This window comes from Haplochromis burtoni, unplaced genomic scaffold, assembly GCF_018398535.1.
Source record: "Haplochromis burtoni strain Fernald_Lab_line unplaced genomic scaffold, NCSU_Asbu1 Contig_326, whole genome shotgun sequence".
NCBI classification, from domain to species: domain Eukaryota; kingdom Metazoa; phylum Chordata; class Actinopteri; order Cichliformes; family Cichlidae; genus Haplochromis; species Haplochromis burtoni.
The window spans coordinates 270,238-287,025 of record NW_024582687.1 but is presented as its reverse complement, the minus strand read 5'-3'; the positions used below and the strand labels follow the sequence as shown (position 1 = coordinate 287,025).

At 41.1% G+C, this 16,788-nt stretch overlaps 1 protein-coding gene across 10 annotated transcripts in view; it reads right to left on the bottom strand.

The window, feature by feature from the left end:
* Window positions 1-15,822, bottom strand: part of rnf152 (ring finger protein 152) — a 60,088-nt gene extending 44,266 nt beyond the window's left edge. For 3 of the 10 annotated variants that reach the window (XM_042228488.1, XM_042228491.1, XM_042228494.1), the window contains exons 1-2: window positions 15,419-15,822; window positions 197-4,483 (exon numbers count right to left, since the gene is read on the bottom strand). The gene's annotated coding sequence lies outside the window, so the exon portion shown is untranslated. The remainder of the gene's footprint in view (window positions 1-196; window positions 4,484-15,418) is intronic. The other 7 variants (XM_042228493.1, XM_005941901.3, XM_042228495.1 and 4 more) reach the window with 3 other exon arrangements.
* Window positions 15,823-16,788: the final 966 nt, after the last annotated feature.

The window sequence follows — 16,788 nt, the reverse complement described above, 5'->3', positions numbered from 1 at the left end:
AGCTTCACAGACACAGCAGATTATTACTCTGCAGGCTCGTCACCATGGCATTAACTTTGAAGTAACTTCCAAAATATGGTACCAGGTATCCTAGTAACAAGGAATGGTTCAAAGCTATGTAACCCAGGACCAAAGAGTTTGGCTGATGCCTCAAGCATAATTAAAAATCAAATGCACGCCCCTGCTGCTCATCTACCTTTTATGTGCCCTTCTTCTAAACTTTCCGTTATCACTGATCTTCTCTTCCTCCTCCCTTTGCACCATCAAGCTGCATGCCTTTTGGGGTTTTGTCCTACGTACAAAAAAGAAAGAGGAGGAAAAAAATAAATAAAAACTCAATCACGGCAGGAGTGCGTTGTGACTCCTCTACCCTACAGACACAAAACAGCATGCAGCCATTTCCACAGAACGTCCCCCAAAAAGCTCCAAAAGGTTCAAAAGGAGAGGTCACCCTGAAAAAAATAAAGCACATTTCCCGGGATAATAACAACATTAACAACTCACCTCCCGGGCCTCAGTTTGCCAGAACCTGGCACAGAACATGAAAAAAATAAAAAAATAAAAATAAAAAAAATACACAGAACAACTGCAGAAGCCTAATTTTTAGCTTCTGTTATGGCTTTCTAATTCAGTCCCCCAGTCAAATAAGATGTGTGTGCAAAGAGATAAAGATAGAGAGAAAAAATAAACCCTCTGTTTGTTTATTATTTATCTTTTTAGAGCATCTGTAACATCATTTAAGGCACCATATGCTGCTGCTGTTTATATTTCTTCTCTCATGATGCCTTCATGAAGAGCAGCTGTCACAGATTGTGTCACGTCCCCGTAATGAATAACGAAGGCATGCGCGAGGCGTCAAATCGAGGCAGACGGCCCCAGATGTTGGAATAAAAGAAAAGTGGGTCAGGTGTCTAGCTGATGCTGAGCACACGGCTGCGTGACGAGCGAGCCGAGGCTTCAGCCCAACCGGAGAACGGATGGTTGAAATCTGTCAAGCTTTAAATAAAAATGGAAAAACAGGTCACATGACAAGCAGTGGTTACACCTGAGCCGAGCAGGGCATAAACTCGCGAGTCCTTTGGTTGCAGTTCATTAAAAGGTCAAAAAGGTGAGGCATAGAGTCACGTCGCCTGAACTGCCCAATGAACGACTCCCAGGGGCGTCTTGCCAGCTCTCGATACATCACTCGCTGCACAGTGGAGAGTTGTGCGCTCCAGATTTTTCACAGCTCAACAATGCTTCACAGCCTCATACGTCTCCAATACAAAACATCCATCAATCCTCCAACATCTGCCTCAGACATTGAAATCCCAACCCCGGCGCCATCTCATCATGCAAATCCCAGCATTCAGGACATACGTCTTTCACCGTAAATCGACCATTTACAGTCCAGCCCATCAATCATATCTGGATCATTTCACAAATCGCACAACACACCCTTGTTTTATTAAAGCTCCTCAATTCAGTCCATTAACAATTGCTTTGCACACTTAAAAACTTAATTACGCATTTATTAACACCTTATTGACATCAGTTCAACCCTTGCGATGGTATCTTGCTTTTAGCCCTTCGCTCTTATTTTAGCACTACAATGACTGCTCTGCAAAGAACATGTGGATACTTTGCATTTAAATGCAAAAGGGCAAAAAGGAGAAAACAACTACCAAAAAAAAGAAGAAGTTCTGCATTTTTTGCTGCTGTTACTTTGAAATGCATGACATCTAGTTTGAATAAAATTCAACAGCGGTACACAAAACTCATGGGCTGGTATGTACCTCAATAATATAAAAAGAAGTGCAGAAAAATACTGTGTGGTATAATATTATGTGTGCTGGCTTTAAATCTTGTGTGAGACCACATACTGTACACCAGAGGTCTCAAACTCCAGTCCTCGAGGGCTGTGTCCTAAACATTTCCATGTGTCCTTGTTGCAACACACCTGAATAAAATTAATAGGTCATTAGTAAGACTATAGAACCTGACTGGATGCTTACGTGGCAACCCCTAACTGTACTCAAGTAAATTTAAGGGGAAGGACTAGAGTTTGAGGCCCCAGCTGTACATAAAAGATGGATGTAGTGACATCACACATGGTGATGTCACCGTTAGCAGGCAAAGTTTCGCTGTGAAGCCTGAAACTGCCTCCATCGCTATCATTTGACCAAGAAACTGAGGAAAACTAGTAAATATTTGCTGAGTTGATCAGACTACAAGACCGAGGAGTCATATTACTATAGACGTCTTTTTGGAATATGAAGTTACTTTTATATGGTTTTCATTAAAGTGACACTATTGACCTAAAAATAACTGAAGCTCGTGTTCAGAATTACAGACCATATTTTGAATCAGCCCTTGGATGTCTGGTTATTATGCAAAGAATCCTTTTTGGCAGATCCCTAATAGTGTCTAATTAAAATGCATTTACAATAATCACCTAAAGCATTTAAACCTAAAGATTTTGACATGGTTTGGGTTTTACTACAGCTCAGGCCTGTTAAGGCATGGGTGCGATGTCTCTGCTAATCTGCAACATGAATGCCAGCAGTTGATTGCATTATAACCAAATAATCAGTAGGTAATAGGTCATTTGGGCCTGAGCCCTTTGTCAAATCAGTGAGAAGAAGCCCAGCTTGACTGTTTCTCAGCTGATTAGCAACCCCTACCAAAGTTTGTGACATGCAACGCCACCCACATTATATATAAATGAAGCATTCGCTGCATAATTCCTCAAATAAGCATCTCAAATGCTCACTAGCTCGCTACCTGGGTACACAAAGAAAGGGCAGCAGATATGAATATTTTACTCAGTTACTGCCTGACACTGTGGCTAAATCACTGTGGGAGACCAACTTATTAAAAAAAGCATGGCTGAGTAGGTGGACCTGCCACAGGAACTACAAGGGGGGTATTCAAATAGTGAACAAGCACTATAAAAATCACTTTCTGTGGTCACAATATGGCAGCTCCGTAGAAAAAGTCAGCCCAATCGTTAACTCAGTCGACAGTTTAGTCGTCCAGCGCTTGCCTGATCAAGCCGTGTGGGTCAACGGACCACCATTACACGAACACAAGTGCCAAATTATCTCTTCGCTAATAATTATCTAAACAAAGTGGCTCTCCTTGGCTAACACAATAGAGAAAGCTGATGATGACTTGTTTAATTATGGGCACCCTGCACTTGTCTTAATGGATATATTGTTATCCATTTAACACTTGAGTCAACAACTCCACAATTCATTCTTAGTGACAGTAAACTGCATTCGAATGCTTTACCTCTCATCATCTTTCTTTCCAACACGTTCTCACTCCCAAAGCGTAACATTTTACGCTAGGTGACAAATCGTCAACATATTTCGTTTTCGGGTACCCAACACGTTCCTAAATGAAGACATCGGAAAAAGGAGAACACATGAGAACCGTTTGGACTCAATCTACACATGTTCGTTCATTTTCTTCAAATCGCTTTGGAAAACACTATTTTACATCATTTAACGTCTCATTAATGTTAGGAATAAGGTTATGGATATGGTTAGGGATAAGGTTACGGCTGGAACGCCACGGGACGTGACAAAACGTCGCTATGCTACACCCCAGGAGTGAGAATGGGCTCTTCTTTCACTTTCATTTCCATTACAAAAGAATAAGCACAATGTTCATTGCCTTTCTGTTGTAGAAAAAATGTATTGATTTTTCTTTTAAAGCTTCTAGATGGATGGGTAATACAGCAGTATGATATCTAGTAAACCCTTTGTTCAAAGAATTCAATGTTGGTTTAAAAAGAAACATCATCAGAAAAAGGTCAAGTACAAGGCCCGGACTTACAATACGTGAAAAAGCAGACAAAGTCCAGGTTAAGATTTTTGCACAGTACTGTACCTGTCACACTCTTCACCTTACCAACAGGAACAACAGCATAAGTTATGGTCTCCAGCTCAGGTTTTTACAGGCTCAAATCTCAACAAGCGAGATTTAGATATCAGATACTTTGTTCGCATATTTTTCCTTGCTAGAGTCCAAGACGGAAGTCTACACAACGTTCGAGCTGATCAGATGTTGAAGTAGCGTCAGCACAACATTTGTTTTGGAGCCAATTTTCAACAAAGACTAAATGTAAAGAACCGTCAGCCATCAAACTGCATTTCATACACTGAACTTAATGTTCACAATGGCACGCACAGAATCCACAGATCCCATTCAGTCCATCTTCTGTCAGTGTCAGAGAGAAACCACAGCTGCACATCCAACTTTTCTTCTTCTCATCGGCTTAATGGATTGTGAAGGCAAGGTAAATGATTCTCCTTGACAACACATGATGCATTAGCCTGCACCATTCGTCACAGTTTACAATGCATCCCGCGAATGGAAATAACTGAATCCATCATTGGCAGAGACACCCACCAAACAACAGGAACACCAGGACAGAGTGTGATTGAATCAAATTGGATCCTTTTCAGGAATCCGTGGCCACAGGTACACAGCACTCCTTCAAAGGGAAAAAAAAAAAAAGCATTAAATGGTGTCATTAAGGATGGATGTACGAGTCTCTATGCATGCATGCAAGTCATTTTAGATTACAGCAGCTAAACAAATCGACTGTCAGGCCGCGGGAAGGAGAAACACGGCGGTATCAGCTCACAAGCCTGGTGCAAGCAATCAAATCGTTGATATCAGGAAAGTAAAAACGATAACGGCATTAAAACATACTGATGTGTGCAATTCTCTGAAAGCGTCTCAATTTGTGGTGCTCTAACAATGTCACTTACTTCCCTCATCTTCCCTCTACTGCCACACACCAGCTCATCATTTCTCTCCTCTTTCCTTTTTCTTTTATGGCAAATTAAATTTACCCAAGCAGTGCACCATTCACCATCTCCTCATGCTATTCACTTTTTTTTTTTTTTTTTTATAACTTGCAGATATGGAAACCTTCCCTCATTACACAAGGTCAACACTGGCACCCCACCGAGTGTCGAGAAGCTCTCAAAAAGAGCTTGAAATTGATTCATCACTGGCGGCTCTCTCAGAGGGGATGGTGTGATGAACTTTATGAGTAGAAACACACAGATGCAGAGTGATTGAGAGCTCGTCCTGAACAGTCAGAGGTAACGGCAAGAGATGAAAACATACAGTAATCTAATACTTAAGCATTATATGAAGGTAATGTAGATCATAAAGTACTGCTGAAATCTCAAAAGGGACACTTCAAAATAAGAAATGAAGGAGAAAACGTTTTAATTTTTCTGTCAGAGAATAAAAATAAAATCATAAAAAAGGTGCCAAATACGTTCAAAGCAATCAGCTAAGAGACTAAAAGAAAATTACCTGACACAAATGTTTGTTTAGTTGCAAATTAGGTCCATTAAAAACAGACAGTTAAAGGAATATTTAATGAGTGGGCTCTTAAAATCTTTCTATAACCTTAAAGTTCTCCCTAAACGCTTGTTTGGTACTCGGATCCACATTAAATGAAGCTAATTTGTGGCAGGGGTTTATTTCCCTCTTCTTGTTATGCAAATGTCTCCTGAAAACACTTAATCTTGTTCAGTTTTTTTAATAATAACACAAAAACACAAATGCTTTTTCAGTCATTACATTAATAACATGAAGATGCAGAATGTGCAGTGTGAAAAAGGTATTTACACAATAGCAACTCACACTTTCCAATGAAAACTCACATTCAGGGGGTAAAACATGGATTTCATCATTGAGCCTTTGTAATTTTAATAAAATGTCATAAAACTTCACTCTAGCAGGTTTACAGAGACAGGATGTGATACACACATGCTCACAAGTGGGCAAGGAAGGCGACTGATGTACCAGAAGAACACAATCCGACTGACGTCTCAACCTGTAGCTGATGGTCTCTTTTTTTATCTACCAGATTGAGACACCTGTCAATACTTCCCAGGCACGTCATATTTATTATAGTTTGGGAACTTAAAGTTAGTCAACATCATGTGGTTAGCACTCATATGACTCCAGAATACTGAACAGGAAACCAGTTACTCAGCAAACTTTGTTTGTTGTACTTAAATGTTTGCATCATGGCTGCTGCTATGTGGGTTTTTGGGAGCTAGATGTGCCCATATTTGGACAAGAGGAGCGCCAAGTTATCAGCAAACGCAGCCAACCTGCATTTATCAACTTATAGTTGTAACACACAGAGACGCGGATTAGTAGGATATAAATAAAACACTAGAAATGTACTCGCTAAAACTGAACCACAAACTTATTGGATGTTCTCTACCTCACAGAAAATTATATTACAACTCTTACAAACACTCCATCAGCCAAACACACTGGTTGGCTACAGCTGCCCATGCCCTAAATCAAAGCATCAATCACATTAATTTTTAAGCTTTAACCACTTTCGTATAAATGGGAGTCTACTGGGATTGACGGCAGTGGCCACTAAAGGAACTACAGTTTTTTGCACTTACATAATGACTGCTTTTTTGTTTTTTTGTTTTTTTTTTGGGGGGGGGGGGCTTGGAGTTTGCAGACTAACTGCACCACACAGCAAACTATATTACTGGTTACATAATTGCAATAAAAACACTTCAAAAAGATAGAATACGACAGACATGCTTGATATTCTTACAAACACAGCATCAAGTGGCCCAGATGTTGCACCTTGTCTGCAATAAAACCTTTGAATTAAAACTAAAAATACATGAAATGCAAAGTTAGCAAAGTTAATACAGCCGAGAGGCGATGATAGTGAGGGAGAATAGTGGTGCAACGGATCAGGGTTGATCCGTAATCCGATCCGATCAATCCGATCACAGCGGAGTGCGATATAATGAGCGGTATGTATTATTGTAGGGTCTACCTTACAATATAAAGCGCCTTGAGGCGACTGTTGTGATTTGGCGCTTTATAAATAAAATTGAATTGAATTGAGTGGTAGATACAAAGCCCTATATTGCACCATAATTTTTTTTTTTAATAATTGCGTGGAATGAGTCTTGCATTGAATGTTTTTAACGGGCAAAAAAATACTTCAATAAGTAAATAAGTAAATGTTAAATTTTTGTATTGTTTCTTTTTTTGCTGATCCAAAAATTGATCCGATCCAATCCAATCCATGAGACTTTTGACCCGTTGCACCGCTAAGGGAGAATATGCCAATAGTCATGCATCCACCAAATCAACAGCTTTGGGGCACAACCACAGAGCATCTCGTCCTTGCCAGGCACCCCATCATTTGGTAAGTTATCACAGAATCTGCAACGCTCCAACTTAACACTGCAGTCAGTCTGTCGCTCACCCACACTGGCTCATCACTGGCAAATCACAACTCAGCCCAGACACCGCCACCCCTCCCCCCGCCCTCACCCCTCACCATGCTGGTTCTTTGCAGCCCCCTGAGGCTAAACACAGTCATCTCTGTTAATACTGAATGTTAAACTGCTGCAGTAAAGTGCTGTATGGAAGAGAGCCAGCAGTCTCCCGGGCTGCTGTGTGAAATTATGTCCCCGACTTCAGGTAGCTCCGAAGTAAACAAAATATCCTTTTCATGGCTCTCGCGTGTGTCTCAACAAGCGTTTCAGTGTTTCCTGCCACTTCCTGTTTTGGTTTGCTGGGCCCATGCTAGATCCAACCACTTCCTCCTCTCAGAGTTATCTTTACACAGAGAGAAACTCATGCTGCAGATAAGGATTGTGAAACTATTAACACAGAGGAGCAGCCAAAAATTGAAGCACAAGCCTTCATGTACTTCTCCTCAGAAACAAGTGAAAATAAAGCTTGCAGGAGAACAGTCTTCACTTCTATGAAAGGCAGAGCAGCAGAAAACAGGCAACTCAACACAGAGCTCAGGCAGCATAAAGGAAACAAAAGGAAAGAACTCAATCAATATGGTAAAACTCCTGACACAAATTACCCACCATCCCGTAAAGGCCGCCTTCTCCCAACAGATGGGAACCAATTAGCCACCTGACTCCCAGAAAACACTTGGGCAGCCGTGTGGAGCCAAGATGCAAATGAAGCAGAGGGAAAGGTGGAAGCGGACCTGCCAACGTCCTGGGAGAGGAGAAATTAATGGAGGAGACAGCGGAAGTGCGCTTTTGGAAAATGGAAAGAGAAAAAAGGAGAGAAATGATGTATGGAGGGAGCACAGAGAGCTGGACTGAAGATCCCCAGAGAGCTAACAGAAACAAGGGGGGAAAATATCTGGTTAAGGAGGATGTTTATTAATATTGCATTAGCATCAGGTTGATATATCAAATGCCTCAAATTTGACCTACCTGTCATATTTAACCAACTCAAAATGAATCTTTGCAAACTCCAACTGTGGCTCACCAATCAGTGTAGGTGCAGAAAAAAAATGCAAAGTAAGTTTGTGATTTATGCGTGTTAAAATTTACACGAGAAGGCAGGGCTGCATAACACTGTGAGCTATACAGGATCAAAGATCAGTTGTTGTGCTCATGCCTTTGCTCATGGTTTGATGCGTAGGCAATTTGTTGAATTTTTGTGAATGCACACCTCTTCAACTGTTTGTTAATGCAAATGTCTAATCAACCAATCATGTGGCAGCAATTCAATGCATGGTCAAAATAACCTGTCGAAGAGCAAATTGCGCAGCAGAATATGGAAACAAAATATGTGACTTTGAATGTTGCATGGTTCTTGGTCTGAGTTTTTTCAGAGTCTGCTGATGTACAGGGACGTTCACACAAAACCATCTCCAGAGTTTACAGAGACCGATTTGAAAAAGAGAAAATATCCAGTGAGTGACAGTTCATTGGATGAAAATACCTTACTCATGCTAGAGCTCTGAACATAACAGAAAGCAATGGTAACTCAAATAACACCTCATTATGACCACAGCCTGCAGAAGAGCATCTCTGAGTGCACCTCAAACCTTGAAGCAGATGGGCTACAGCAGCAGAAGACCACTCTGAAGTCAAAAACCCAGCACCGGCAAGCTGTTACAAAAACCTTAACCTGCAGGGTTGAAAAATAATCTCCCCGTTTCAACTGACACTGAATGAACGTGCAACATTTTATGATGTTAAATATCAAACGTCTACCCAAGAGCAGAGAAAGAGACAAGCAGCTGGAATAAGATGCCAGGACGAGTTAAGCTCTCCAGAGGACAGTCTGAAAGCTGTGCATGTTTCTAAGGATCCTTGCCTCAGCAACCTTAAAGGCAGTGTTTACCTTCATTCCCTCTGACTGCTCGCAGAAGGCAGGCAGCTGCTGGATGAAGCCAAGTAAATATTGGTAAGTGTTGGTGATATAAGGCGACATATTCCCCCAGAGATTTAGTCGCACTGGTGCTGAAGTGTGCGACTCTGCATAACCTGGACTTCTAACAAGGCCTGCATGGAAATGTAGGGCAGAGATGTTACATTGTTCCCTTGAAAGTCTGTTAAAATCGCTGTTATTTGTTACTAAAAAGAAAGTTGGCTTATAAGGGGGCTGCAACAAGGACCAGAAGAAGACAAATATAGATTAATTTCAACTGTGTGCGTGAAAAGCCACTCTGTGAGAAACAAGGGTGAAAATGCACAGCTGTAAATGAGCAAAGCAAGTCATCTTTAAGGCTTCCCTTTAGTCCAAACTAGTATACGTAAAACCTGTCCATATACTTTTGACCATCTAGTATGACCACATAACCAGAGGAGAAAAAAAAAAACCATTCCATTTGCATTACTTCCTAAGATTTATGAGATTTTCACCCTGTGTGTTTATTTCTCACATACAAAGCACTATAAAATTTTGCACGTCTGGTTCCTTGAATTTTTTTTCTAAAAAAGGTAAGTTTATTCTCCACCTCTCCTATGTCTCTCCCCCACCTGCAGAGTGGACTCCTGCAAGGATGGAACAACCTCCCCGCCAGTTGAAGAGCCCCCCAGTTAGGCCGATGCACAAGAGGCCCCCTGCGCCAGGGCTGAGCCCCCGTGCACCCACCCGCTCACAACCTCGGTGACACACCGACGAGGACCGAAGCCCCCAAGGCCCAGCCAGAGCCCCAGCACGGAGGCGAAGCACCCCCGAACCCCAAACCCCCACGCCTGCCCCGGATCCACTCAGGGGCAGCCAGGCCACCAGGCCAGTAACCTACGTCCACCAGTACAGACCATCCTCCAGCCCCGCTGCACGCAGCCACGAGGAGAACAACCTCTAAGCGCAACCAGAGCCACTAACCAGGTTATGAACACAACCCCCGGGTTAAGCCCTCCAGGGATAACGTCTCTAGGGGTCCTCCAGGCGCCCTAAGCCCGTCCCAACTCCATATCAACCACAGTAGCTAAGGCGGGACCAAACCACGACCCCCTACCCCCGCTAGGTGATGGAGCCGATCAAAGGAGCCCAGAGGGATTGATCTAATGTGGTGGCAGAGGCTATATCGAGACTAATGTGATCTATTAGATGGTTTCTATATTGGCTAGAATTAAGATTATTTTTATTTTTCCAGTTCATGAGGACCGTTTTCTTGGCGATGCATAGGGCAGTAAAAACCATGTGGACTGTATTAGTTTCTGTAGTGACATCATCCAATTTGCCCAACAAGCACACTAAAGGGGAGGTTGGAATTTTACATTTCAGACACTTTGATAAGTCTTCACATATCTCGCGCCAAAACTTCTGCACTGGTGGACAGAACCAAAGAGCGTGGATGTAATTGTCTGGTGTATTGCCTTGACAGTGTGAGCAGTTGTTGGAAGATGTAAAGCCCATCTTGAACATCCGATGACCTGTATAGTGCACTCTATGTAGTATTTTGTATTGTATTAATTGCAGACTGGGATTTTTAATCAATTTAAAGGTTTTTAAGCATACCTGAGACCAGAAGTTTTGGTCTAAGCTGACTGATAAATCTGCTTCCCACTTTGCAATAGGAAGGGATATTGATTCATCTAATTTAGAAAGTGTTCTGTATATTTTAGATAATAATTTGGGGGATTTAAGAGTAAGGAAATGTGCCGCACTTGGTGGTGTTTGTAATTCAACTTGACTGAGGTTAAATTTCTTTTTTACTATGGATTTAATTTGTTGATATTCTAAAAATCTTTTCTTGTTGATCCCATATTGTGCAACTAGTCTGTCAAATGGAATAAATTCTGTTCCCTCTAATATATGTTCTAAGTATTTAATTCCTTTACAACTCCATTCTGGGAAATTAATCATATTATTGTTTTGTAATATGTCAGGGTTATTCCAGATAGGTGTACGTTTGCATGGGATTAATGAAGACTCCGTTATTTTTAGAAACTCCCACCATGCTGTCAGAGAAAAGCTGATGTTGATACTTTTAAAGCATTCATGTCTTTTGATGTTTGAGCTAATAAATGGTAGGTCTGAAATCTCTAGATCCTTGCATAGTGCCTGTTCAACATCTAGCCAGGGCTCAACTAAGAAGGTATGTTTTAACCATTCTGAGATGAACTGAAGCCTGTTGGCTAAGAAGTATTGGTGAAAATTAGGCAGATCTACTTATCCTTGGTTCTTTGTAGCGTTTTTAAGCTGATACGCGGGGGTTTATCTTTCCAAAGGAATTTGGAAATATATGAATCCAGAGATCTGAACCAATCTTGTGATGGTTTGTTAGGGATCATCAAAAATAAGTAATTTATTTTTGGCAAGATCATCATTTTTATAGTGGCGACCCTTCCCATGAGTGATATGGGTAAAGATTTCCATCTAGTCAGATCGCCTTCTACTTTCTTTAGAAGTGGGATGTGGTTTAATTAGCATCACCACCTGGTATGGCAACAGCACCGCTACAACTGCAAAGCTCTCCAGCGAGTAGTGCGGTGCTCTGAACGGATAATTGGAGGTGAGCTTCCCTCCCTCCAAGACATCTACAGGAAGCGGTGCCTGAGGAAAGCGGGGAGGATCATCAAGGACTCCAGTCACCCCAGCCATAAACTGTTCAGACTACTTCCATCAGGAAGGAGGTTCTGCAGCATCCGGTCCCGTACCAGCAGACTGAGAGACAGCTTCTTCCACCAGGCCATCAGACTGCTGAACACGTCATAGACACCTCACTTCACTACTGGAACTTTCAACATTATGCACTCCATACTGTACAGTAATGCCACTGTTTTGCACATGTCTCAACTCTGTATATTTTTATATATTTTATTTATTGTTTACTCTATTTAATTTGTAAAATATGTGTAACACACACACACACACACACACACACACGTAGAAAAATATTTAGTATACACATCCAGAAATGCATATACTATTATATATTGTACATATATTTATTAGTTTCAGATGTAGCCATTCTTGTATTTTGCACAACTCTGTTGCTTGTGAAGCTCGCACACAAGAATTTCACTCACATGTACTGTACCAATGTACCTGCACATGTGATGTGACAATAAAAGTGATTTGATTTGATTTAATTTAGTTAAGTCTGAAAGCTTAGGAGAAACATTAATACCTAAATATTTAATATTTCCAGGATTGCAGTGGGGCAGAGGAAGAATTATGGAAGGAGCAGTTAATGGGAGAACTGTAGATTTTGGCCAGTTAATTGAATAATCTGAAACTCTTGAAAACCAGTTTATTAGAGTAATTACCTCAGAGAGGTTGGTTTGTGTGTTTTGCAGAAAAAGCAACACATCATCCGCATAGAGACTGATTTTATGTTCTATGTTCTTACATTTTATGCCCTTAATTGTTGTAGCCTGTCTAAATGCTGCTAGAGGTTCGATAAAAATTGCAAAAAGTGAAGGGGAGAGTGGTTCCTTGAATTAAGTGATACACCTAAACTGCAGCTCCAGACTTTTGTTCTTTTTGCCTAAAACAAAGACCGCAATGTCTCTGTGAAATACCTCAGCAGCTTTTAAATTACTGCAAGCCCAAATCTGTGAGAGGAGAACATGTACATTTTTTTGGTTTGTTTTTGTTTGGTTTGTTTGGCCAAGCTTGTCAAATCCATCACATTTCAAGTACAGAGTACAATCAGATTTGTTTTGACTCTCACTGCCAAACTTTCTTTTCAGGTTGACGGGTTACCACAACTCTTCCCAGTAAACAAAAAACTTATGAATACATGTGGCTTTTGTTTGGAGGAACAACTTCTAATTAGATGGCGTTGACAAAGAAGAAACAAAACTGCAGCAATGTAAAGCTAGTTTGAGCCAATAGATGAAAACTGTAACTTGGGGAGATATTTTGTCTTTTAATAATATAAGTGTAAGGTTGTAGCAGGATGACTGCACTGAATGAACTCTTAAAGTTAAACATTTCTTCTGCTGCACTCAGTCTGATATTCTGTCTTTTCTGAACCATGCCTACTTGCTTGCTCTGCAACATCTCCTGATGAGTCACCAACGCCGAACCCTGTTCATTTAAACAGCATTTAATAAACACTGTTAATTCATTTCAATTAATGTCATTAACATTAAATCCTGCCAGTTTGGCAGGTATAACCAGGCAAAAGGCCCTGGACCTAGCTGCACCAACTGTTTAATAAGCCTGAATTAAGAGAACTTTTGCACACAAAATTAAACCACTCCAACTATTTACATAGAAACTGCCAGATAAAAATGTGCTTAACTGAATCAGTTAATGCTAGCTGTTATCTAATAAACATGAACGAACCCAACAATCTACCAAAACTACTGTTATTTCATTAATATTTAATCAAATTAGCATTAGCATTAACTCAACAACCTAAAATTAGCTAACACGTGGCCTATTTAGAGTAGCTAATAAAACTAATATATATACCCTGTATAGCAAACCACTGACAAAGCTAACATTTAAGTGCTAATATCTGATCTTTTAAGTTAAAGCTAGTTCAAGTGGCTAACTTAGGTTAGCAACTTGCTATTATAGTAACTAATATGTAACTTGTTAGGAGCGAGCCAACTCAACAATCGGATAAATCTAATGCTAGCCTGCAAACATAAGACTTATTTAAAAGTGTGCTAACTCAACCAACTGACATGTGTCACAAGCTAATAGTGATAATAGTAAGCAACACTGCAAACAGACCTGGAGCACTGGTTTGTGGAGTCATGTTTTCAAAGCTTTTTTGCATTCATCATCCTAGCAATTTGAAACCAGATTGACGAGTGCAGGACAAGAAGCTACGCTCACTGACCTGTCAATGACAAAGTAACCCTCTTCGTAAGCATGCCTTCTGTTCTTCTGCTTTTTTACTCTAATTTGTGACCAAGAATTACAAAATAATCATCATATCATATTAAATAATACGTAAATCCCATAAAGGAAAGTGGTTAGTCAGGCTCAAGAGGCCTGGGGCTGTTTTCCCATAGATTTCAACAATGGATTAGAAACCAGAGGAGTCACACCCTGCTGGTTATTAGACAATGCAGATTCTTTTCACGTCTTTTTTAAATTTAACTTTATATAAAAGGCTACAGTTCACTGTCAACCCTGTGGCCCTTTGAAATGGATCCTTCACTGCCTTACTATGGTGTTCAAACTTCTTGGTATTTTTCAAATAATTAAATTTAGCAGCCAAATTCTCACATTTGGAAGAGCCGACAGACTGTCGCCTGCTGAAAGTGTCTTTTTTTTTTGTTAAGAAAAGGAGGGGGAGGACAGGTTATAAAGCAGTAAACGTTTAATTATTTGCGCAACAGGGAAATAAAACTGTGATAATAGTTCCAGATAATTAAGCTAAAGCCCAAAATTAGGTAGGAGCGCAAACATCCTAAACGCTGCATGAAGTCTGGCAGCTGAAAAAATAAATAAATAAATGACAATGTCATAGGGAAGATTAAGACTGGGTTAGATCAAAGTTTACATTTAGATTAGTGGTAATCACAGTGCACAGTTTCATGAAATGACCCTGTGTCTTCTTGCTGAAAAGGCACAACAAGCGCTGCGTAAAGCACAACATGGATGGCCTGTGGCACAGCTGGGGCGCTTCACTTATTGTAGGTTGTTAAAAACCATTTACAGAATAAAATTCAGGCAGTGTTTGAGGACATCAGCGTTTAAACATGAATTCTCGCAGTCTCAGTAAACACAGCGGGCAGATAAAGCTGAGCAGACCCAATTACCGAAGTGCATACTGGTAAGGGCAGTTTGATGAAGGCGCAGGGATCCTGATAACAACACAAAGGAAGTGCGATAAAGAAACAAAGAGGAAGGTAAATCCGCTCGTACAGGAACTTCTTGTGCTTTTGCAAAAGTGCACACTGCTAAAATACTCATATTCCTAAAATAAGTACCTAAATAAAGTCACTATCATGCATTCCGTGTTGCGCGAATCTCCGAGCACAATGCGCACGCAAAAGTGAGCAGACAAAGCCAAACAACGGGGATGCTGCTCCTACCTTTGCACGACAAAACAAAGCAATCCTCTCTCTCATGATAACTTGTTTCTTCCGTGTTTCGAACCCCTTAGACCAGGCTTCACTCACCAAATCACCGTTTTAAGAGATAAGAGGAAGAGAGACACGGCGCTTACCTTTTGTTAGTTCCTCTGTCTGCCTGATGTATGACGGCGGATGTCTGCTCTCCACCGCTCCTCTGTAGATTTAAGCAGGGCACCAGCAGCAGCAGCAGCAGAAGAGGTGGTTGCGAAATTGTTGGTACGCGCTTCGGCTTGTTTAGTGGGCGGCGTGGCTCTCCACTGTTTTCATCCCGTGTTTCCAACCAGCCCTCCCACTCCTTGCACTCACGCTGTACTCGCTCAGCCTCCTTCTCAAAGCGGATACGCCCTCTCACTGTCAGGGGAAGACAAAATAATGTGTATAAATAAATACATCACAGGCTGCAGGTATCAGAGTAAAACAGGCTGCGCTGCGATGTGATGCGGGTCCTGCTGCACTCCCGAGCTCCTCTGGGGCTCTAACTGCTCTGCAAAAGGCATGTGCGGTTTTAAAGTGGAAACAGATGCCCGGAGGAGGAGGAGGGGTACAGTCTGTCCTTTTTGACAAGTGCCATTCAGAAAAGCTGGGGTATGTCTACACCCCACGCAACCACCCCCCAGCTCCTTTCATGCCTTATTATATTAATGAATCCGAACCCTAGATACACAAAAACCCACGATGTTTGACCCAGTTTCACCTCTGGTCTCCCATCCAGTCCAGACTTATTTGTGCCCCCTTTTAAGCCCTAACAACCCCCGTGGTTACCCAAGTTCCTTTAACTTGGTTGTCCTACTTTTTAAGTGGCCTCCATTTTACATTTTAAGTGCCTGCCCAGTATCGCCCATTCACGCAGTCATTAATTTCAAGCTAAATCTCCTCCTATATCCATTTCTTCTTAAAGGATGTTCCCACTTGCATGCCATTTCCATGTATAGCTCCAGCAGGCGCCCTCCTCCAACAACAAGGAAGCTCAGGTCGTTTTCACGCCATATAAGGGCGGCTGTGAAATGTCATAAGTGAGTGAACCTCAACTATAAAAACACTGCCAGCTGTAGTGGCTGACATTCAACTACAAACTATGGATCTACCACCCACCTAAACACTAGGGCTGTTTTGACTGAGCATCCATGATCCCAGGGTTTTGTGGTTCAGATTCTTGTTTGTCATTATGATTTTTTTTATTCTTGATTCCTTTTCATGATAATTCTCTTCATGCACTGTAGGTTTTGGTCAAAGTGGTATTTTTAGTTCCCTCAGTGTTTCCCCGCCTGAATCATCTTTTCTGTGTGATCAGTATTTCTCTTTTACTTTCTTCCTGCTTCACTTTGAAAGTTTAGTTTCTTTCCATGTCCTGCTTTAGTTAAAAACACCAGTTCCAAAAAAGGAACAGTTTGCAAATATCATATTTTATTCACAAAATACAACATAGAGAACTTATTAAATGTTTAAACTAAGACATTAAAAT